Here is an 8,285-nt window from a genome sequence, read left to right on the forward strand (position 1 = left end):
CCAGGCACCAATCCTGAGGTATTTTCCTCTAACACTAGAGCCCAGCAAATTATTTCTTACACAGAGATCAACGAGCAATATTTTAAAGATCCTTTAAGTGTGTAGGGAGGTGATATTCGTCCAAATAAGCTCAAATGTGAAACAAAACCTGGCATATAAAACACTGGATTTTTGGGTAAATGTAATAAGAGTAATGCATAAGTGCTGATTCTTTTTAAATAAGAGTGCTCAATTAATAAAAAGAATAGATGCAAATTATGTAAATTTTATTTGGCTACAGGAAAAAAGTGAAGAAATTCAAAGTAATTGAGAATGAAAATATGTGATTTAGAACATATAATTTTAATCTATGTCTGGCATGGAGCTCTGCCTACTTCAAATATTGAGAAAATGAAATAGAAAACTACGCATCTGGGGGCAGCCGGTTAGCTCAGGTGGTTAGAGCTCAGGCTCATAATACCAAGGTTGCCGGTTCAATTCCCACATGGGCCAGTGAGCTGCGCCCTCCACAACTAGATTGAAAACAATGACTTGACTTGGAGCTGAGCTGCACCCTCCACAACTAGATCGAAGACAGCGTATTTGACTTGGAGCTGATGAGTCCTGGAAAAACACACTGTTCCCCAATAAAATTTTAAAAACAAAACAAAACAGAACTATGCATGTGCAAATATGAAATAGAAGTGACATACATAAACATTCATCATAATATGTATGTACCCATCCACACACAGTACAGATCATATATTGTTCTCACTTTCCAATCCAAAAGGCACTGGTGGTCTTGAGCTGGGTTTTGTTTCTTTGGGTTTTTTTATAGAGATATAAGAACTGAGTTATACGATGACTTCAGAATCTTAAAATTTAGTACATTTTGAGGAATATTCAATTGGACATTTAGAACTGTTGTAAGTGGTGTCACCATGAAGATTTTTACATAAATGTGTGTGCTGTTCACTCCACAAAGAGGTGCGACTGGGTCAAAATTAGCAAAGCATATTTTAGGCTTATTTTTTCCAGTAGAGAGATCAGACTTGATTTGTTCACAACCTCTTCTCCAGCCATCTGGCAGTATTTGAAAGTCAGTTGAGCAATAGCAAGCGTCCAGTAGGACCATAATACAGAACAAAGTTGTGTTCTGCACACAGTGGCAGGTGATGCAGTGGAAAGAATCCCAGACTGGAATCTGGAGACATGTCTTTTAGCACCAGCTCTGCCATTAATTTACTGGATGACTCTGGGCAAGTTTCTAGATTGTTCTCTCCTGTCTTAAAATGGAACAATAGCTTCCAGAATTTTTGTCACTCAAAGCATTCTTTTTCATACATTCTCTTTGGTGCATTGATTTCCACACCTTGCAAACTTTGTCTCCTCAAGCAATTGAATGTATGAAGTGAAACTGCTTAGGTGTTTCTGTGAGCAAATGCACTCATCTCTATGAAGCCTTTGTAAATGTAATGTTTCTAGGCCCTCTTTACTCTCTAAAGCACCCCTGTTTTTTGGATGTGGCAATCCTTGGACCTCACAGTCTGTAAGTCCATAGGTTCACCTCCCTGTATTGCTCTGATTAAGGGCCTCATTAAGTCCCTGCCTTAATTAACTCATTCTTTGAAACAAAATCCATTGTGCAGCATGACAATGATGTATGTGTCCTGTGAATAGAACAGACTTATGTGTGACTTACTTTATTGGTGGTGGACAACACGCATCCACATAGCCTTATAAAGTGCAAGTCAATTAAACAACTACTCAGATGCATTTGTTAGTGCTTTATAATTCTCATATATTCTGCTCATATGTTCTGAACCCACCCCTTTCTCATGTCCAGTGCAAACATACAAATCTAAGCTGTCATCTTCCCTTGCCTGAATTACTAAAATGGCCTCTTCACTTTGGTACATTGTATTCTCCAGAGGTGGCTGCAATAATATCTTCTATCCCACGTGCTTTTCTGCAATGTGACCTTGTTGCACCCTCATCAGTAGATGGGGTCCAGTTTTCCACCCTCTTGGATCTGGTTGGGCTCTTTGACTGCTTTAACCAATGAATATCCAGGAAGAGATGCAATGTGGTACCAGTTCCAAGTGTAGCACTGGCTAGGAACTCCTACTTCCTTTTCTCTTTGAAATGAGCTTCCATTTAAACAGCACAACAACCCTGAGACCAGCAGACTTTGAGAAGCCCACACCACATGAATAGGCCCTACAGGATTCGATGCCATGTGGAGAAAGAGAAAGGTCAGGGAACATCTGCGCATCACCCACACATGAAGAAACCATCTCCAGCCCCAGCGGCCTCACAAGCTGATGTCTTGTGAATCAAAAATGAACCACCAGTCGAGTCCTCACCAGAATTCCTGACCCATAAAATAGCAAACTAATATGGTTATTTTAAGACCCTAAGTTTTGCATGTAGATTATTACATGGCAATAGATAAACCAAAACATCGCTGGGTTCCATTCTTGCCCTGCAATGATCCATTTTCCTTAGAGGAGCCAGAGTGATTCTTTAAAAATGTAAATCAAAACATGTCTATCTTAGCTTAAAAACATCATGGCTTCCCATTACTCTTGGAATAACATTCAACTCCTCACTTGGCACACAGGTCCTGGACCCTGTCTACTTCTTACCATTCACCCTCACTCACTATAATCCCACTTGCCCTTTTCTCTTTGAAATAAGCCACGTAAGTTCCTCTTCAGGGCCTTTGCACTAGCTGTTGCTCTGTCTCAAATGCCCTTCTCCTTGATCTAAGTTTCTTCTTGTTGAGCAGGTCTCAGCATAAATGCTGTCTTCTCAGTGACCTTCCCTTTCCATCTGCTCTAAAGTAGTCTATTACATTAAACAGTTTTATTTCCATCATGGCACTTAGCACTACCTGATATTGTTTATTTATTATGTCTGTCCCCTCTAGAATAGCCTCAATGAGAGCAGAAATTTTGTCTGTCTTTTACATTACTATGAAAGCATCAGTTGACACTTTGCCTGGCATAAAGTTAAGTGCTCATTAATATAGGATTAATGTTGTCTTAAGCTGAAGGGAAATTAGAAGGCACCCCCTCACTGGTACAATGTCTTCCTTCTACTTCCACTGGGGCTTTTCCCTATCCTGTTCGTCACTCACTCATCCTTTCATTCTTAAATGCACTCAATTGACACTATATTTGAGGCACAGTGCTACACAATAGTTGATGAAGAAGCATGTTTCCTTTACTTTGTGGTAGGGGACACATAGATGTAAGCAAAAGTGAGTTAACATTAGGCTTAGCTGCAAATAACAGAACCCACCCCCCAAAAAATGCCTTCATTCACATAGAAGTTTATGTTTCTCTCACGTGAAAATCCAGGTAGACAGTGCTGTGCTGATGTGGTGCCCCAAGGTTTTATGGCTCAAAGCTCCTACTATCTTGTTGTTCACCATGAGTGGCCTCCATTCCCTGGTTCACCTCATAGCACATGGCCCCATCTAGTTGCCATCTAGCTGTAAGGGAGGCTAGGACATGTAGTGTTTATCCTGTATTGCCATGATTTTTACCCAGCTAAAAATCAGAGATTCTGTTACTATAGAAGGGAGGGTCAGTAGTCAGTACCACATAGTCAAAAATATGATGTAATAAGTATAATAGGGCACAGAGGAGAGTTGAGGAGAAAGCTACCAACTACCAGGGGCTGGGGTCAAAGAGGGCTTCCTGGAGGAGTGGTCGCCTTAATTGTGTTTCAGAAGATAAACAGGTTGGAAACTATTTGAAAGCCTTGGCGCTTAAGTTGAAAATTTCTGAAATCTAGTGATACCTTCCTCATTTTAGCCATAAAGATAAATCAAAGATACCCGCACTACTACCTGGGTTTAGAGACTTGTATTTTTCTTTGGGTTCAGAAGTATCATGAAGAGGGTACCTATATAATGTTTCTCCAGAGAGACAGAATCAATAAGATATATATACAGAGGGTGCCAGAAAATGCATACACATTTTAAGAAAGGAAAACTGTATTAAAATTGTAATACTCAATATATACTGATAATAAAAGATAAATACAAGTCACGTTTGACTTCCGCAATTACAAGAGGTGCTCAAAGTGGTTACCATCAGTGTCCAGACACTTCTGATTATGGCAAACTACTGCTTGAGCAACGTTGACCAAAGTGTCCACTTGTATACATTTTTTGGCACCCCTGGTATACTGGGGGTGCCGAAAAATGTATACACATGACTTGTATTCATTTTTTGCTATTGGTATATATTATTATAATTTTAATACAGTTTTTTCCTTTCTTAAAATGTGCAGACATTTTTTGGGCACTCTCTCTCTCTCTCTCTCTCTCTCTCTCTCTCTCTCTATATATATATATATATATATATATATATATGTACGTATATATTATATATATGCATACACACACACACACACACACACACACACAGAGTGAGAGAGAGAGAGAGAGAGAGATTTATTTTAAGGAACTGGTGATCATAGGGGCTGGCAAATTCAAAATCCAGGCAGGATTTCTATGGTGCAGTCTTGAGACCAGACTCATTCTTCTTTGGGAAATTTCAGCCTTTTCTCTTATGGCTTTCAACTGACTGGGTGAGTCTCACCAGCATTCTGGAGGGTAATCTGTTTTACTCAACATCACTGATTCACATGTTAATCACATTTTAAAAATAGATCCTAGCAACATCTACCCTGGTGTTTGACCAAACAAAATGGATGCCACAGCCTAGTCAAGTTGACACATAGAATTAACCATCACAGTACCTGTGTAGTAAAATGTTTTTGGGGCAAGAAACTCATGCGTACTTTCTAAAATGGGATGGATTTGAGCAGTCAAAGAAGCAAAAGCTTTGCTAGTTATGTCTAAGATTCTCCCAGTCTTGTCATCATGCTTGTGTATGTCGGGAAGGGCTCCAGTATCTATTTTGTAAAGGTCAGATTCATGGGGTATCTCAGGAAGGCTTCTAGACACTGACCTCAACCTCCGTACAGAACCAGCAGGATCCATCAAAATCGGGATGGCTGCAGGGCAGGGGAGTGGAGGGAGATCCTTATAAAAACTAAAGAATGGCCTTAAAATCTGCATGGATATGGTAGGACACACCCTGTCACTTGCACAAGACGGACAAATAGTGCTCCTTCCTCTGGCCTTCCAGGCAAATCCTCACTGTAGCAATGACACCACCACACTGTGACTGGCTGTTTAACTATTTCTACCAGATTTTAAACTCCTGGAAGAGTCTTGTCAATAAGTGAGTACCAACTAAAAATAGATTGAAAAAGTTTGAGACCTATCTTCTGACATCTTCAGGTTTTCAAGAAGAAGAGAAAACAAGTTTGTTCTACACTGATTCCAAGCTGATGGTTCAGGTGGAATCAGGCCAATACACCGGTGTGTCTTGTTCACCCTACATAGGGTTTACGGAAACTGAAACTTGTTGCCAATAGTTGAAAGCCAAGAGATTTTTAAAAAGTCCAAATTTCTAGCTTCTTTTGAAAACTTCACAGATCTGGCAGCAGCGAACCATAGTTTCTACATGGCAGCTTCTGCACGGTGGGAGCTGAGCTGCAGCTTTCTCTGTGAGAGTGCGTCCTTGCAGTTCGTCAGCATAGATCAATGAAGAGATACGTGCGCGCGTGGTTGGGGGAGTAGAAAGGCAGGAAGAGGTAAACTTTAAAAATCCAGATTCTTTCTTAAAAAGGCACAACCTAGAGCACCATGTTTACTATAATAGCTTAGAAAAATAATTTTAGGCATGGAAATGCCATGTCACTAAACCAGGAAAGAATAGAGACTACTTCATTAGTTTTAAATTGTCATGGAGCTGTAAGCATGCCCTCAGTTCCCTGGCTTCCTTCTGTGATCCTAATCTGTGTATTTTGTGAAGTGTACCTATTCCATTTATAATATCATGTCACATTTTCCAACAGACAGTGGATAAAATATACACCGGATCAAAGATATACACTGGATCCTGAACCTCTGCAGAATTTAACCAAGTATTTTTATAGTAACCAAAGATACCTTTCCGGGGGAATCACTACAGATAGCCAGGAGGTTTGCTCCAGAATTTTTTTAGTACGCGGTCTGTCTTTCAAGTGCTGTCACAAATAATACTCATTTTTCAGAGGTGTTCAATGAACTCCAGAAAGACTGAGGACTTGCCTAAGTAGTTATAGTTAGTTAGCCAGTAGCAGAGTGGAAGGTATACAGAGGCTTTATTTTCTGAGCTTATTCCTGACAGAGGTATTTGGGGCCCAGGAAAGCACTTGGGCTACAGGGAGGTTTGGCTGGTTCTTGGTGTCAGTGTCGCTCCTGGGAAGACTTCCACCCATGGTTTCCTCTAGGTGAGTCAGCGTCATCTGCGTCCCATAGCAAGGATGATGCCCTTCTTCAGCAAACAGAGAATGATTCAACATGGCAAAAATTTGGATCTTCTGTTAAGGAGCTTTACTAGCTAAAACAAAAAGTTGCTTATTCATGGAGGGAGTTTAAATTCTGGGTTCATGAGCAAAACTTTCAGGGAGGGCCTTCCTATATTCGAAACTATTTAGTTCTTGGAAAGGAGCACGTGTCTTCAATTGACTTCTTGCATTGAAAATGATACTTGGCCCTTTAACAAAAGGAAGGCATACTTACAACAATTCAATGTTATAAGAAATCCAGACTGTCAAAAATGGAGGTCTCCAGTAAACCTTCCCCTTTACACACGTGCGCACGCATATTCACACACACACAGCCACTCTGAAGTGCATAGTGTGCATTATTCTTAGAAATTTTGGGGTGTGCTTAACCTGGAATTTACTAATATTGCTATCATGAAAAAAAGAATTAGACTATATATAGAGCTTTACATTTTCTTGAAAATGTACCTTGAAAGTCAATTCATGCTGATACATGCAGTTCTCCCTCAGTCACTGTAATGGTTTCATAGACTTGCTTTCTATTATTGATGTGCCATAATTTATTTAAATACTTGGTATGGCAGACACTATTGAATGACCACCCAGTGGCCATACCCCCATTTCCTTGACTCCTTGCTAGCAGAGCCCCAGTTTTGTCCAGGTGTTCTCCCCACTGTGTGTTCAGGAATGGAAATCCTGTGTCCACCCTAACCCCAGGGACTGCACAGGACTGGCTTCAGCCAGCACACTGGGCTCACCTCCTTATCAGTGGTAGGCTGTGACTTAATCTTGAGCAATGATACTCAAGGAGAAATCTTCTGAGGGGAGGGAGAGCTTCTAAGAAAGGGTTTCCTTGACAATAAAAATGACGCTAAGAAAGGAAATGCCTTTTTTTCTTTACTGGATGTCAATCACTCCTCCTGAGTTGAGGAGGGAGGCATCACTGACACATGGAAGATGGCAGAGCAGAAAGGTGGGAAGACCCTGGGTCCCTGAAGATATCACTGAGCTGCTGAATCCCCCAACCCTGGGCCACCTGACATCCAGACTTCTTGTTTGGGGTGATAATAAACCTCCTATTGTTTAAGCTATTTTCGTTAAGTCAACTGTTACTTGCAGTGAAAATCATGCTAACTGATGATTTTACACTTAGCCTTTTTTGAGGCTTATGGGCTTATAAATAACATAGTGATAACCACTTCCAGAGGAGAAAAAAAGTACTTGTAGATGTGAATGAGTTAACCAACAAAGAAATACCTGGCAGGAATAGAACCTTCATTCATTTACCAAACATTTACTGAGTGTACAGCACTTGACAGGCCACAGGTCATCCAGACATTGGTGACAAACAAGAAAAGAATGAGACATGGTCCCTGGCCCCAAGGATGTCCCATTTGGCAGAGATAGTAATGTATACAAATAATTCTGGTGCATTGTAACAGTGTCAGAGAACCAAGGAATTAGTCAGAGAAAGCTTCATGGAGGACAAAACCTCTGAGTTGGGTCTTGAAGGATGAATAGGAGTGTGCTATTTGGCATTACCCCCCAAATTAGAAAACACCAAATTATTTGAAGCCTTGGAATACTACCAAAGTTAGCAATTATTGGGGGTGGCCAGTTAGCTCAGTTGGTTAGAGCGTGGTGCTGATAACACCAAGGTTGTCGGTTCAATCCCCACATGGGCCACTGTGAGCTGTGTCCTCCTTAAAAAAAAGAGTCAACTATGCCATTGTAGCATTAAAGCAACGTGTAACCAGTGACCATGGCTGTTCCCCAATAAAAAAATTAAAAAAAAAAAGTTAGCACTTATAGCCTCAGACAAAACCTAAATAGTAACAGCCTTTTTGCATTTTGGTTTCTATGGCCGATAAGAGGAAAAGTAGCCC

The 8,285-nt window shown here is 40.6% G+C and overlaps 1 non-coding gene across 1 annotated transcript; it reads left to right on the top strand.

The window, feature by feature from the left end:
* Nucleotides 1–8,011: 8,011 nt before the first annotated feature.
* TRNAI-GAU (transfer RNA isoleucine (anticodon GAU)) lies at nt 8,012–8,085 on the top strand. Its single transcript has one exon. It is a non-coding gene; the product is annotated as a tRNA-Ile (tRNA).
* Nucleotides 8,086–8,285: the final 200 nt, after the last annotated feature.

This window comes from Hipposideros armiger, unplaced genomic scaffold (assembly GCF_001890085.2).
Source record: "Hipposideros armiger isolate ML-2016 unplaced genomic scaffold, ASM189008v1 scaffold_675, whole genome shotgun sequence".
NCBI lineage: Eukaryota > Metazoa > Chordata > Mammalia > Chiroptera > Hipposideridae > Hipposideros > Hipposideros armiger.